This window comes from Taudactylus pleione, unplaced genomic scaffold (genome assembly GCF_031769625.1).
Source record: "Taudactylus pleione unplaced genomic scaffold, aTauple2 ptg000230l, whole genome shotgun sequence".
NCBI lineage: Eukaryota > Metazoa > Chordata > Amphibia > Anura > Myobatrachidae > Taudactylus > Taudactylus pleione.
In genome coordinates, this window is record NW_028284632.1 from 5,430,001 (window position 1) to 5,446,940 (window position 16,940).

Genomic DNA, 16,940 nt, shown 5'->3' on the forward strand with positions numbered 1-16,940 from the left:
TTATTAGTACTGTAATATCCAGCTCAACAGACTCTTGGCAATCCTAGGTGTCCGTTTAAGCTTAATCACAGAGAAATAGTGGGAAAAAGAACAACGCCCAGCCCTGACCTTATCATGTGTGACACAATACATACATTTTTCTGCAATCTGGCCTTTATCATGACACAATGAATGGGAATGCTCATTAACACACAGCTTGTTTCATTGATACCTTTTCAGAGAGGGAAATAATTCGCTATCGTGCTCCCTATCAGAGGCCATTCACCATCCTCTCGTAGGTGGGCTGTGGTGGTAATGTCACGTAGTCAGGTGTTAGAGTGCATTGTGTCACATTCATCCTTTTAAGAAAGGTGTCGTTTGTTTGGGTATTGCTTGAAAACAATCCTAGTTTCTGCCTCTTATGAAAGTACAATATGATAATGATGATACTTTTAGTCTTTGGCCAGTTGACTGTGTGATTTAGGAAGAGATAAGTAGGTGAAAGCATTAAAAATGGCACTGCTGAATTGTGATATCACTATGCAATTATTTAGCATACAAAGTAAAGTGAAACCACTGACTTTTTTTTTTTTTTTTTTAAATCTAATGGATAAATAAAATAACAAAATACCACTGGAAGAGCTTTCCACAAATACAATAGACATAAAATCTGAATACTAATTCTCATTTGTATGAAACCTATAACCGTGTATTGTGGCTAAACGGATCAAAATGTTTTTGCAAAAATTTTCGATTCATAACCAGCTCTGATTATTGATGGTGTAGGATTATACTATAATAAATTGCCTGTTTTCTGTTATTTATTGTTCTTAAATGTCACGTAATTCACCAAAGTGAATAACAATAATTGCACTACAGATCTATTTATTGTTTGCCCTTGAATGTAACAGTGTGAAATCGTACATGCCATCTACAATATGGTGACAATAATTTGCAGAGTATTTATGTTATGGTGCTAAAACTCGGGACACAAAACAGAGACCTCCAAGAGATTTGGGTTGGGTCTCCAAAATCATCTTTTTGCAAACCAATTGTTTGCAACAGCTAGTAAACTAATTATTTTGCTATATTTAGTTATTAGTTTCTCATATTCCTTAACTTCATTAGCAATAATATTTAAAACTATAAAGTTAAGTGCAAATTAAACACCAGCAATGGGTCAAAGCACGATTCACAATAATAACCTGTGTTCTGGACTATAAAAGTTAAGGTCCCCCCCTCCCACACACACACACACTATATATAATTAGCTAGTTATTTGGCTGACAGTTCGGTATTGTAGTTACACCATTACAAGCTGTCTCGTACATTGATTCCCTCTAAGGGGGTGAGTCACACTTACTAAAATTATTGAGATAAACTAGTAACTCTAATTAATTTGGCAGCTTAATATACATCAGAATCAGTATACCCTGTGTCAGCAAATCTTAAACATCAGGATGCCGGGCATTATAACAGGATGCAGAGCATTATAACAGAATGCGGAGCATTATAACAGGATGACAGGATGCAGAGCATTAAATTTTTTTCACTTTGAAATGTTATTGGTCAAACTGATGAAGGTTGATGGCGTTAGTCACTATACTGTAAGATACATGTCATTAATTCAATGTATTGCACTCACTGATAGGTGATTATCCGAATATACACATGATGCATTTCAGAAAATTGTTATTATTTATATATTATGGAAATGTTTTAAGTTCCACAAATTGCACTGTACAAAGTAACGATATTAGCACAGAGATATTTATTTAAGATTCATCTTGTTTTGCTGTTTTTTTTTTTATTTTTTTGCTACTGTAGCCCCCTGACAATTCCCTAAAATATCTCCCAGGTCCCTTGTATAAAATGTGTGTACCTTTCTAGCCAAAAGTACTCCTAGTATTGTATGTTTATTATACACAGCCTCCACATGAAGCATTCATCAGATCCCACTAACGATACAGGTTGAGTCTCCCATATCCAAATATTCCAAAATACGGAATATATTTGCCATGACTGAGATAATGAAACCTTTGATTTTTGATGGGTCAATGTACACAAACTTTGTCTAAGGCACAAATTATTAAAAATATTGCATGAAATTACCTTCAGACTCGGTGTATAAGGGACATAAATGAATTTAAGTTCTGTACTCAAATTTAGTTTGAGCCACAAAATTATTGAAAATGTGGTATAGAATGACCTGCCGGCTGTGTGTATAAGGTGTATATAACACATAAATGCATTCTGTGTGTATATTTGGGTCCTATTCCCAAGATATTAAAATATGGTATGCAATTATTCCAAAATACGGAATATTCCGTTATCCAAAATACCCCTGGTCCCAAGCATTTTGGATGTGGGAGACTCAACCTGTACTGACTTTAAAACAAGTTTACAAATTTCCTGTCACTAGCAGACAAATGGCGAAAACAGCAACACAAAGTACACAAAATATAAAAAAAAACGGTTGCCTGGGAAACATTATGGCATCGTGGAGATACATTAAATATAGTGTCAGTTCTTGTTAGAAGTGAACTTTTATTATCAATACTTATTTGGAGAAACAAAAGTTGGAGGGCGATGTATCAAACCTTGGAGAGAGATAAAATGGAGAGAGATTATGGGGAGATCCAGTATATCAAGCCTAGGAGAGAGATAAAGGGGGAGAGATAAATGGGGGAGATTCATCAAAGCTTGGAGAGAGATAATGTGGAGGGAGATAAGTACCAACCAATCAGCTTCTTTCATTTTTCAAACACATCCTGTACAATACCAGAAGCTGATTAGTTAGTACTTTATTTCTCTCCAAGATTTCACACATCTCCCCTTTGGATTTGAGACCCAAGTTTCCAAATACTCTAAAATTAACCCCAATTAAAGTATAGTCGTTGCTTAAAGCTTTTCAGTCGTCTACAGTCAGTGGTGATAAGTGTTTTATGTGTTGAACTGATGTTCATGAGAAAGCATCATGGAAATTCACTAGACACTAGAGACATCACTGGGGTAGGAAAAACAGAGGCATGAGGCATAGTGTGCCTCTTACCTCAGTCATATCATTCAGTGATATATCTCAGTCCTCAAATTGCTTACCTCCGTTGTATGTACGTGACAAGTGCTGTCTGTAGCTGAAAGTTATCCCCGGTCCATCCTTTCCGTTGGGCTACTCAGAATTCTTCCATGTTTTGGAGGCCTTACAGATAAAGGACCTCATTCAGAGTCGGTCGTTGCGGCCGCACGGTCGTACGCCACCGATGTTCGCTAAACTGCACATGTGTAAAATTCGCAATGCGCGTGCGCAGACTAGCTGTTACGATCGGAAATATCTCTCTCCTTGAACTTGGCCAGGTCGTTAGTTTGAGTGACAGGATGAGGCGTTTGTGGGTGGTAACAGGGGAAGGTGCTTGTGAACGGGGGAGTGGAGATCCGAACGCAGGCGTGCCTGACTATGCAAACGGCGTTTTATGGGAGTGCATAATTAACAAAGTAGTGTCATAGCACACGTGACATGGGAGGTTTTTACACTGACATGATCGTAGTGCTTAAGAGAGGGTATGGTCAACCTTAAGCTCTACGACCAGCTCCGATGGTTTCCAATGGTCTCGATTAATCCTTATATGCCCGGAGATGACGTGTAATGCGAACGAGAAGGGGGTGTTTTTTTAATCTTACGGCCGCATCCTCCCCTTGCTCGTCCAGCTAACGATCCCATCTTAACGACGCAACTTGCGAGTGCATCATTTGCATATCCGGCCCCATTTCCCTTACGACCGTGCGGCCGCAACGACCGACTCTGAATGAGGTCCAAAATGTTTATAGCTATAATCTTCCTAACAATTGATGGGTTTGTTTTTTTTCTGCAACAATTAATAAATTACACCCACAAAGAGATTTAACTCAAGTAGGAGTTTTGACCTTACTGGCAGAAACGAATAAGGTTTCATCAGTAGCCTTGGTAGTCTTAACTCGTGGGATAGTCATACTGGTTATACTGTGTGATGTGATCTGTTTCTATATATACGTGTAGCTGAGCACCGTCTTTACTGTTAACAAGTCACAGAAAATGAGAGGTTGTTGGGAGTTGTGGTTTAACAACAGCTGAAAAATAAGCGCAGTTTCATCCAGAAATAATATTGACTGGAAGGTGTGAACATTACACAGAGAAATAAGCGGCTGTCTCAAAAGAGACTGCAGTCGTGGTCCAATTTTTACATCCGAGTAGGAGTTTTTCTGCTAAGGTCAAAAAGCTCTGTCACAGCCAAAGAATAACACGACTGGCAGAAAACCAATGTTATTTAAAACCGCCTGTCTGGATGCTGGTAATAGCGATCACAGAGATATTACTTAGCAAGCATCCACACGCCAATTATAATAATGGCCGTGCTGTCATAACTGCTTGGAATTGCCCATTTGGTTCTTGGTGACTTTGATTGGCAGGTCAAGTTCACCAGTCTGTGTATATATAATAGCTCTGCAAGCATTCCTATCTAACAATCTGTGGACAGCATAAGTAACAAAATGTGATGTACGTATAGTAAGAACTGTCTTGCGTGATACAAATGAATTTTGTGTACAATCCCATTAGCTGTAACCAACTAAAGTGATAATATTTTATAGTAAGGGTTATTTTTGCTATTTTGTCCAACAAGGCAAAAGTTCTAGGGGTATATGTACTGAAGATTGATTTTAATCATTTAAAATCGATCAAAATTAAATAAATTACATTTTTGGTAAATTTACCCCAGGGCTGCAATATTCAGGTGGCACCATAAAAAGTTGTACACTTTAATTACTTTTTTTATTTTCAATTTTCCTTTTTGCTCTTTGACATTTACCAAAACATGTTTTCCGCAATACAGTTAAGGGTGGTGCACGTTTCCAGGCAGAAAGCACCAGTGTTCCTAGAGCTGAAACCAACTTGACGTGATCGGTGAATGCTGTCACACGGCAGCTCTAATGATGCTGCATACAGCGTAACCGCGTCTGTTTGATAGAGCGTTACCTGTTCGCTTCGGCATGTCTCTACGGAGTGATTTCAGTGCTATAAATGCGGGGGTTATTCTACTTGGAAAGGGCTACCATTCTAAATGCTTGTCTGACAAAAGCCTGCGGGAGTAAAGGGTAATGAATAATGGCATATGATCGTGTGGCTTGTACAATTACTAATTTAGGGTCTATCCATGCTACGGCCATTTGGGGGCGGGGAGGGGGCAGCGATGGACTATGTTTTTGAAACCGAGGGCACAATTTTCAAGGCGTGCAGAGGCCTGGGTCTGTGTCTCCCAATGCAGATTTCCTGGTATCTGCAGTGTGATTACTCTGGACATCCTGAGAAAGCTGATGTTTACTCAGATATCAGATGGTCACAGAAGTGATGCGATGCTGCGCCTTCGGACGCAGCAGCGGATCACAGAAACCCTCAGGAAGCGCATATCTACACAAGACGCATGTTGTAGCACAGCCGCTGAGTGCAAAGGTGCAGCAGCTGTGCTACAATGTATATCTCTGAAATAGGCCCTTTGGACTTTGGCTAGGTATGGGAATTTGGCAGGACTTTGGCTAGATATGGGAATTTGGCAGGACTTTGGCTAGGTATGGGAATTTGGTAGGACTTTGGCTAGGTATGGGAATTTGGTAGGACTTTGGCTAGGTGTGGGAAATAGATGGGATGTGATTGGCTGGGATACAGTCAGGAAGCCGACAGTCGAAATGCCGACTGCCGGCTTCCCGACTGTCTAATCCCGGGGTCTAATGACAGGTGTCAAAATCCTGACGCCTGTCATTTTGCCTACCCCGGGAGCCCGACGCCTGGCATACCGATCGAAGGCATGCCGGGCGGCAGGCGCGGACAGCCGTGGGGGGGAGGGGTAGGTTAGGGGCTCCCGGGGGGGCTTAGGGTTAGGCACCCTCCCGGGAGTGTTAGGGTTAGGCTAGGGGAAAGGGGGTGTTAGGGTTAGGCACCCCCGGGGGGAATGTTAGGGTTAGGCACCCCCCCGGGGGACTTAGGTTTAGGCTGCAGGGAAGGGCGGGTTAGGTTTAGGCACTTGGGGGGGAGGTTAGGGTTAGGCACCCCTAAGGGAGGGTTAGGGTTGGGGGGGGTTAGGTTAGTAAATAGTTAAAATACTCACCTGTCAGGATCTTCACTGCCGGTCTTCCGGCGTCGGGGCATGCATCCGGCGGTATTCCACACCGATCCCGATTGAATGTAGTGCATAATCGATAAAAACATGGCCTCCATCTGCATCTCAACCTGGTAAAAAAATAGAGTCACAACTCAGACCCATCTCAACCCACACTCGCATGTTTTTGCTTGCAGCCGCGCTTACTCGAGGGTTCGAGGAACTGGCACCTAATTTGATTGACCCCTTAAAGTAAATCTTAAAGGTTTGCATTTGATGTAGAACAGTGGTGTCAAACTCTGACCCTTCAGCTTTTGTGGGACTACATATCCCAGCATGCCCTGCCACAGTTTTAGCATGCCCTAATAGCAAAACTGTGGCACTGCATGCTGGGATGTGTAGTTCCACTGCAGCTGGAGGGCCCGAGTTTGACACCACTGATGTAGAAACTTGTTTCTCTTGTTTCCAGATATTTATAAATACCTAAAGATTAAATATAGTTCCCAAAGATGATCAGTACTTAAATAAATGCCAATGATGCAAACTGTCAGGGTCTTTTTTTTTTTTTTTTTTATAATACTGATGACTTTCCTAATAACATATTAATGAACTCTAAATAAACCACTTTTAACTAATTAGGACTCTGTGTATCCAATGACTTTGAAATGATAGACATATAATCAGTCTCCGGGCTTCTCCATCCGTATCTTGTGATATTTGTTACACCAGACGGCTTGAAGTGACGGATTGTAATGGAAACCACTGTTGCTTCACATGGCAGATCTGTAATCCGAAATCCTGGCGCCCAAGTGCATGTGAAAGGGGAACGTCGATAGACAGCGGAAAGATTTACAAGTCACAAAAAGGGTCAAATTTAAACATTTGTCACTTAGTGCCAAGTATGAGCTTTTTTTTTCGGATCAACGATTCATTTGTTTGGGTGCTGTACAAAATGATGACATTCAGAATGTCAACATGAACCACATATATAAATATATATTATATATATATACATATATATATATATATATATAGTCTAGCTACTGCTCCTGCATACACACCTATACAATTATGGGCCGATCAGCCGATATGATTGGCCCGATAATTGTACAGGTGTGTACCTAGCTTAAGTCCCAACAACTTTGGTAAGTGATGGACATAATGGTGCTATTCTCTTTTCACCTCCAATTCACTAATAACACCCCAGGACGTCTCAGGACTGATTATATCACTGATAGGATTAGCAGGGTGTTAATTGTGTGTTGATAAAGGGACAGGAGGTTCTTCTCATAGGTCACTGAACAATGGCTTTTATGATCAATGGTTTAACTCCTGCAACTCCACAGAAATTGTAAACACCTTAATCAAGGATTGAAACTGCTGCGTACTTTGATTGCGTTATCATCAGTAGATGTGAAATATTCAGAGCTTGTACACACAGGTTTACACAGGGCCTGATTCACAGTTGTGTGCTAATCCCAACATGACTGTGTCTACGCAGATACTATGAGATAATATATGCAGATGTATGGAAGCGCCCACCGGCGGCTTTGTAAATCCAAGCTGCTGCGTAAAAAGTTGCAGTATCTGCGTACAAGGACGCGTCATGGGTCGCAGATCAGACGAATAATCACTGCGTCTAAATCCTCTCGGAGAGCGCCATTCCATAGGCATCGTGAAGCTTGCACCGTGCGCCAACTGTGTATATATTGGCGTACAGTACAACTCTGGATCAGCACCATAGTCCGCATGAAGGTTACTGATCTATACTCTGCTGCTCATGGATTATACATTTTGCTCAGTATATTGATACATTCTGCTCCATATTAGCAATAAAATCAATGAAAATGATTTGGACCAAAGTGGTGCGTACTTGGCTCATTAAATATTATACAAATGGGAATAGTATTTCTTATTAACATAGGGATCAATAATCCCTGTTCTGGCAGCAAAATGCCCATTTGACCCACAATATGCAGTCCATGGGTACCCTAGAGATAAATGGTTTTATTTCATCACATATGGCTGGTGGAACACATGGAGTGTAACCCCTGGCAACCAGTTAGACATTACCCGTCATTAGCTTAGCAGCAGGAGCCTGGTAAATGGTGACATTTGATTGGTTGAAATAGGTTACAGCAAATCCTTCCCTTATGTCATTAAATAAACCCCAACTAGTCGCTGTCTAGGAATGACCATGAATCAACCCATCTGGCTGTGAAAATAGAAATTCCACAGAGAACATCACAGATGTTATGTTTAATTACTCTACCTATGGAATTCATTAGAAGGGGGAGGTATTTTTTTAACCTCTTCATTGCTAAAGTACAGATGTTTCCTCATACACTATTGTGCAGTCACGCCAAACAGACCCTCTCGGCGCGCCAGATGCCGTGCGAGTCTGCTTGCGCCAGGTGTCTTTTTTGCCCAAAAATGCAAATAAGTTGCAATGCAAAACGCCCTGGGAGACTGCGCTGCTTTTTTCCACGGCAATTTCCGTTGTGCTTCATTTACAGACTTTAGTTGCACATAGATATACAAGTGTCACAAATCACATTAATCAGTGTTGTCTCCTTGTGCATCCTAGTAGCATTGCATTGCCGCTAAGATGCATTTTCATCCATAAAAGACAAATGGCGCAAGCACAGTCGCCTGGGGCGACTCGCTCGCGAAAGACGTCTCATACCACATGGTGTTTTGAGGCTAGATGTATCAGGACACATCTGTACTAAAATTAAACACCGTTATACACCATATTGGGCTCTATTAGATTACATAAGATTGTAAGCTTGCAAGCAGGGCCCTCTTACCTCTATGTCTGTCTGTTATTACCCAGTTTTGTTCTATAAATGTTTCCAATTGTAAAGCGCAGCGGAATATGCTGCGCTATATAAGAAACTGTTAATAAATAAGTAAAATAAATAAATATGTCAGGGGACATAATAAAAAATCAGCTCTAGCTACAGTATTTCAACTTGTATTTCTATAGACACTGGCAATTTTTTAAATAATGTAACTTGGGTGTTATCATGAAAGGAAATCGAAAGTTACCTCTTTGTAATATAGGTGTGCAAAATGTAAAGGCTAATAATAATTTGTATAACATGGACATAATATTTTCTTTTTATTAATATGGTCTTTGGAATAGAAATGTGAATAATTTGGTCATTAGAAAAGAATTCTTGTGTCGTATTTCTGCGCCAGTAAAACTGCGGGCAAAGTCGTTTCTAACATACTCTGATTAATATCTTATAAGTGAAACAACGAACAAATAAGAAAAAAAAAAAAAGATTGTGCTGTAATTAAGCTGTTAGTAGTTTCTTTAATTTTGCAACGTTTGGGGTGGGGAAAGCATAAATGACCACCCCAAGTTATGACAAGCTTTTTTTTTAAGTCAACATTAGTACAATAAAGATGAACATTTTAATAAAACAATTTTCTGTGCCTGTTTTTTTTTGCTATTTCATCAGATCTTTATTTCTAAACCGCTAGACTGAAATTGTAAAGGGCTGGCCCAATTGGGAATGTCCATATTTATTTGAGATGGCCATAGACTGCAGTCGACAATGAGCACCAACATAAACTACTAGTCATAGCCATACTTACCTACTTTCCTGGTCCAGGTCCGGGAGACTTCCGTTTTTTCGGGATGTCCCCTGATCCCTGGAAGAGTGGTTGGATCACCCACAACCCGGCATCTTCCTAGTGAAGTGGGCAGGATGGGGAGATAATATCGGGAATCGCAGGTCCATAGATTGGGAGCAGGGCCAATATGATGTGATTAGGGGGCCCTCATAGTGGCCGTCTGCATCTTCTCTCTAGGAGAAAATTCTGCCTCCGGGAGAAATGAAAAGTCGGAAAATATAGTCGGGGAATGGACCGGCCTCTCTGATGGTCTGCCGCCCCACGGCCCACCTCTTCCTCCTTTACATTGCGGGCTGTGGCCTATAGAACAATCCACAGTGTGAAGAGGCCAGAAAAGTGTATCGGAACAATTTTATGTGGGGGGGCACTTGTTAAGGGGGTTATGTTCTCCTTTCAACATTTAAGAAACAGATGTAATCTAAGACCCATTTATGTTCTTTTATGCAACATATTCAAATACATGACACCATTCTATGTATATAAGCTGCATTTCTAAAGAAACAGGGGAGATACATGAACGTTTCCAAGTTAGAATGAAAATAATTGTAAAATGTTTTTAGTTCAAGCATTGGAGAATGAAAATAGTTTTAAAATACCTGGTAGTAGTACAACACTCTATGTAGTATTTAGTGGGGGTTACTGTGGCACAATCACCAGCTCTTTGGGGGTCACTGGATCGTGCGCGTTTAGCACAAGAATCTTATCTCATCTCTATAGCAAAAGCCTAATGGTGCGTACACACTGGGCGATAAAGTGGACTACTGAACGATAACGATATCGTTATCGTTCAGTCGTCCACTTTATCGTCCATTTTTAAGCCCAAAAAGATGAACGATAACGACGACGTGCGTTCCCGCGGGTCGTTCGTCATTATCGTTCATCGGGCTGACATGCAGGCCAACCTGACGATCTCGTCAGGTTGCTGCATGTCAGGGAATGGGGGAGAGAGCCTGGCGCTGAACGATATCGTTAATGATATCGTTCAGCGGCTGTGCTCAATGTCATGAACGACATTGAGCACAGCCTGCCGGGGACAACACTACACAGTATCGCTCAGGGAGCATATTGTGTAGTGTGTACCCCCCATAAGGCTGAGTCTTGCTCAGGAAGTTACTTTGGAGGGACAGTAGGTGGCACTGTTCTTGATTTGTGACAGTGTACTCTCCTGTTGAACCTCGCGGTTAATCTTCCACCTTATGTTATGAAGTTTTACCTCTTCTTTTCTCCTTAAAGTTTATCCCACAATATGCCCTGTGAGTCTATGCTTGAATATACTGTATATGCAGATTCTGTAACGTCTGTAAGCATTATAAGCCAGAAAGTTATAGCTGACTTACTCATGGCTGACACTTTCCATTCTCAAAAGTTACCAGCCAGAGGTGCCTATTTTGTTCTCCACATATATAAAGTGGTCCATTTTCTTAAATACCGGTCTAGGATCATTTTTTCTTTAATGAGGCGAAACATATGTCACATTGTATTGTTGCCGTTTCCTTCACTACAGTATTCTTTTCACTTCACCTCCACCAAAATGAATTTCCTTGCATAGTATTCTTAGTGTTATCAGTTTACTAGCAAAGTAATTTAGTTATAGAGAAATCCATTCTGCAAGTCCCTGGCGTAATTAAATATAACATGTTAAGCTGACTCTGACATCATTAATGTATTCCTCACCTTACATTACTCAGGGGTGTGGGAGTTTAAGGGACAAGTGAGCCATTTATAATCATGGCTTATTTTAAACAGAACATATAGGAGGGAATTCAATTAGCCGCAGACTTTTAGCTCCCGGGTTAAGTTCCTGGGGCTGTTCAGTTATATCCTGTGATAAGGTTTCGGTTTAAGTTCTTGGACCAATGCAGTTACTGCATGCAGTAAGCCCGTAACTAGCCCCAGGGTGCACTTAACACAGATTTCTGTTTGCACCCTCCTAAGATGCGAAAAGAAATTGGTATTAAGTGCACCATCAGGGCTTTCAGCAGGCAGTAATTGAACAGTTCCGAGGACTTACCCCGGGAGCTAAAAGCTGTCGGAAAGTCCAACGGCAATTGAATTCCCCTCACCGCCCAACACATGCTCTTATTTCCCAAGAGAGGAAACCTTCATTTTTTATGCAGGCCCTGTTCTCCTAGGGAGCCCGAAGCTGAACAGTGTTTGTCCCCCACAATAGATGCAACCAGCCCAGGCTGTGAGTGCTGGAGATTTGAGCTCTTTTCGATTATAACGACAGTTTTTTTTCTTGTGTTGCAATTGTTTCATTTACCGCAGAACTCAGATATATTTGACTTAAACATTTGAGCAATAATTAACAATGCACAAATCTCCCAAGGTGCAATGCAGTGGCCTCTTCGGTAATGTTGCTGGCACACCCAGGGCCGGATTAAAGCTTGTGGGGGCCCCGGGGGAACTAAGTTGTGGGGGCATCATCAATAAAATGGCCACAGCCCCATGCAGCGACTACTATGCCCCTTACCTTGTCTCCGGACTCTCCACTGACCGACAAGGTCGCATCATACTACTTCATGTCCGCAACACTGCTGGGAACCAAGTCCTGACAGCATAGCGGACATGATCTAGTACACTGCCAGGGGCAAATGCAGGATTTTGAATGGGGGGGTTAAAGAGAGGGAGAGAAGGAGGGACAGGGGGAGAGAGAGAGAGGGAAGAAGGGACTGATCGCACACGCACTATTGGAGCGTACACAGTAGACGATATGCTCCCTGAGCGATATCGTCTAGTGTTTCCCCGGCAGGGTGTGCTCAATGTCGTTCATGGCATTGAGCATACCCGCTGAACGATATCATTAACGATATCTTTCAGCGCCGGGCTCTCTCCCCCATTCCATAACATGCAGCAACCTGACGACATCGTCAGGTTGGCCTGCATGTTAACCCGATGAACGATAATGATGAACGACCCGTGGGAATGCGCGTCGTCGTTATTGTTCATTGTTTTTGTGTTAAAAATGGACGATAAAGTGGACGACTCAACGATAACGATATCGTTATTGTTCAGTCGTCCTCTTTCATCGCCCAGTGTGTACGCACCTTATCTGTTGCAGCATCAGGGCAGGCCTCTGACAAGGGCACACACTTCATGACCATAGGCTCCGCCCCTACCCATTCACCCGCAAATCGTGGAATTATATTAGCATGGGGGCGGGGCTTCCCATGTCAGCCACGGTCCATCAGCGACTGAGTGTGCTGTCACTGCTGTCTGCTGCTGCCAGGAACTAGCCAGAGAGGCTCCACAGTGGCTTGGAATGTTTGCGGCAGTGTGGGGGCCCCTTGGCGACCATCCTGTCTATAATCCGGCCCTGGGTATACCTAGTTTTCCCTCAAAGTGCATAACTGAATACCCATGCAGATTTTGTGCTGTGGAGCAAGACTATTACAATGAGATAAAGGGGTTTAGGACGAGAGGTGCCCTTGCTTGGTGGAAGGATGCACAGCTACTTCCACTCCTCAAAAGCACTCAAATTTTGTACCAGCTCAGAAGTTGTAGAGATCAGGTTTTGTACCTATATTTAGGGCTGGCAACATAAATCATGGGGCCCAATACATCTATTTTTTCAGGGACCCCCTCATCCCCGTGTTCCTGGCAGGTACAGGCCAGTCGCTTGAGAGTCTGCCTTACCTATATGTGGTTTCTCTGGGGAACCTCTGAAGTAATTGTTCCTCCCTGGGCAGATGGTGACTTCAGTTGGCATTAACTACTCATGTAAGAGATCACATGGTCTGGAAGATGCCTATTTGCAAAGGAATATAACTAATGTCATAGTCATATAGCAGAGGTCCGACAAGATAATATAGTAACAGAAATTTTGGTGCAGGGCAAAATGTGAAGTTCCCTGATCAAACAATTTTATATTATTAAACTTTACGTGCTAATTTGTATCAGTAATGTTTCTTTAGAATTAAGCTTACTGTCCACGAGCCTCATCCCCCTTGTGTCTATCCAGTCCCCCTGTGTCTCTCATCTCCCTTCTGTCTCTCCAGGCCTAGCCCCTTCTGTCTCCATCCCTTCTGTATCCCCAGCCCATGGTGTCCCTCCATCCCCTACAGTGTCCCCCCTGCCCACACAGTGTCCCTCCTGCCCCCACTGTGGCCCTCCTACCACCACAGTGTCTTCCCAACCCTCACAGTGTCCTTCCTGTCCCCACAGTGTCCCTCCTACCACCACAGTGTCTTCCCATCCCCCACAATGTCCCTCCTGCCCCACAGTGTCTCTCCTACAACCACAGTGTCTTCCCAGCCCTCACAGTGTCCCTCCTTTCCCCACAGTGTCCCTCCTACCACCACAGTGTCTTCCCAGCCCCCACAGTGTCCCTCCTGCCTCCATAGTGTCTTCCCAGCCCTCACGGTATCCCTCTTGCCCTCACAGTGTCTTTCCAATCCACACAGGGTCCTTCTTGCCCTCACAGTGTCCCTCCTGCCCCCATAGTGTCCCATCTACCCCTCACTTACCTTCTATGTCTTCTGGCTGCCCGAAGCGGCTCTTCAGCTCGGTCTTTCAGTATAGCGGCACGAGTTGTGATGTTCTGTAACAAACCAAAAAAACTTTATTGCACCGCCACTGCAATACAGCAGCTCCCCGTCGGACAGACCCCGAATCTAGGCCTGCATTGTTGCTACAGTGATCAGCTAGGGCCCCGTACATGCCTGCACCCTGCTGATAACTGCAGCAGCAATGCAGGCAGTGGTTAGACTCCAGGGCCCCTAGGACCACGGAGCCCGGTACAGTTGTGCCCCTAGTCCCCCCCCCTGTCACCGGGCTTGCCTACACTCATAATAGTAGGCACTTTGTACTGTTCATTCACATTTCTGCAGGAAAAGCATGTTTATTATCATTAATTTAAGTTGTATATTAAGCTATGTCAAGATTTTAGTAGAAAAACAAACATTTTTTACACTGTGAGGGTTAATGACTTAGGATAAGAGCCTTGTACCTGCCTGATGTTTGCGCTTTTGCATAGTGCACATCTGCAGATTTATAACCAGGGTGGTTCAGACTGTGATTCTGCTATGGGACATGAAATTACAGATCATAGCTGAATCATACTTGCCTACTTTTGGAAAGCATTTCAGGGAGATTGTGATAGCGTTACAGTGGGCGTGTACTACTACATCTGAGAGGCGTGTCATAAAATTGACTTACATCCATATGTAAACGAGACTCAAAGCAGTTAGTAAGATCTATTTGTTGATGAAACCACACTAATACTTTTAAGAAAATACATGTAGCCATAGGGATTATTGTGCCTTATAAAAAATGCAGGGAAATTATACTAATGATCATATTTGAATGAATATATCTCTGTTTATTTAATATAACAGCTACATAATGGGGGTAAGGTGGAACCAGGGAGATTACTAGACTCTTCAGGGAGACAGGGAGACTGCTACTATTTAGGGAGAGTTGGCAAGTATGAGCTGAATCACTATCACAGTTGCATGTTGAGTCCTATTATGAGGGCTAATTTCAGTGTAAATACAGAGGAATAAAGGGCTTTTTTATGGGGCATATAGTCAATATGCCCCTTAATAAAGCATTTTATTCTTCCTTAATTGCTCTGATATTAATCCTCATTATAGGGCTCTCTATGCCCCATAATAAATATATATTCAATTTTAATTAGGTCTCTATTAGAGGTTAGGGTAAGAGCACTGCTTTTATTTTGCCTTATGTATACACGGACTAACTGAAATACTGAAAATCTAATTTTTTTTTTAAACCAATATCTTTTACTTAATGCATAATGTCACAAAATAAGTAATTATTTCATACTGTATGGTTTACCAATTAATTACCATTTTATATGTTGGAAAGGCTTATAATTTTCAAAAGCTTCTGTTGATTAATCCTCGCTTTACATCATTTTTTTTCATGTTTAAATATTGACTTTGTTGAAATTACTTATAAATCTAAAGGTTTAATGTATTGTCTGTTTACATTTTTATTCCCGTCAATATGTGGGTATAGGCCCCAGGGCATTGCTTTTCCCAGGGCTTACAATGCCTATTAGTTACCGACAGGGCCGTAGCTAGGGTAGTGCGGCCGGTGCCATCGCACAGGGCACCACAGGTCAGGGGGCGCTGTTTGGGCCTGTCAATTTTCTATTTATTATCATTCTCACCTGTAGTTTCCTCTTATTTCATCCCCAGCATCTCCTGGCCTCTCGTATCTCTTCCTTGGCCCTTCCCCTTGAGGCCATTCCCCTTTTTTGGGTGCATTATGTACCTTTGAACAATGAGGGGGGCGCCAATACTTTTTCTGGCACAGGGCACCAAAAAGTCTAGTTACGGCTCTGGCTACCTATCACAAAATGTACCCAGAGAGGGATCTGTAGGATACTTCCCCAGTAATGGCCACCTACATATGTGTGGTGTGATGACCATGCATGCCCAGTAGCGCAAGACAACCCCCTGAACCATCGCAGGGACGAGCTCTATCACCTGCATATGTTTTTTTATTTTGTTTTAATACACCCTGGCAAACCTTCATTTACTATTGCCACAATAAGAAATAATAATTATCGGGTCTAAAAGCCTGATAATTAATAAATATGCCTCTTAAAGTAGTCGGTGGCCCTTTTAAAGTCAGAGGGCTACCTAATGTGGCCCTAGAAATGTGTCAGATTTCATATCTGACTAATATGTACAAAAATTATGTATTGCAGTTAACAGGGTAATATATTAATACAAGCATGTGATATGGGAAAAATCTCAGCATAGCAAAGTCTCTCTCTCTCTCTCTCTCTCTCTCTCTCTCTCTCTCTCTCTCTATATATATATATATATATATATATATATATGTTGTGTTTGCATCTCTTTGAAACAAATGCAAAATCTGTACCTTGCCAACAACTTCTGCCGAAACGTCTCACCCTATCCATCATTGACGAACGCTGTTATGGGTTCAATAGTTTTGGAACGTGGCACTGTGAAAGCTTTTGCATGGAAAGGAGTAACAAAATATCCAATTTTTCAGCACAAAAAAAATTGGACCTTTTTCAAAAGTACAAAATTACTTTGATGAACAAGTGCCAATGTGGCATCATGTTGTTGTAGATATTCACTGTAGTCCATTGACTTGTAACACTGTGGGAATGAATTTGTAAGGAACTGTAAAGAAAGAAATCAACAAGCACCTGGTTTTCATTCCCAGATCATTACAGCTGTCATTTATTTT

The 16,940-nt window shown here is 42.1% G+C and overlaps 1 protein-coding gene across 1 annotated transcript in view; it reads left to right on the plus strand.

The window, feature by feature from the left end:
• The window catches only part of TRABD2B (TraB domain containing 2B), a 363,603-nt gene that overhangs the window by 2,759 nt on the left and 343,904 nt on the right, over positions 1 to 16,940 (plus strand). The window lies entirely within an intron of this gene.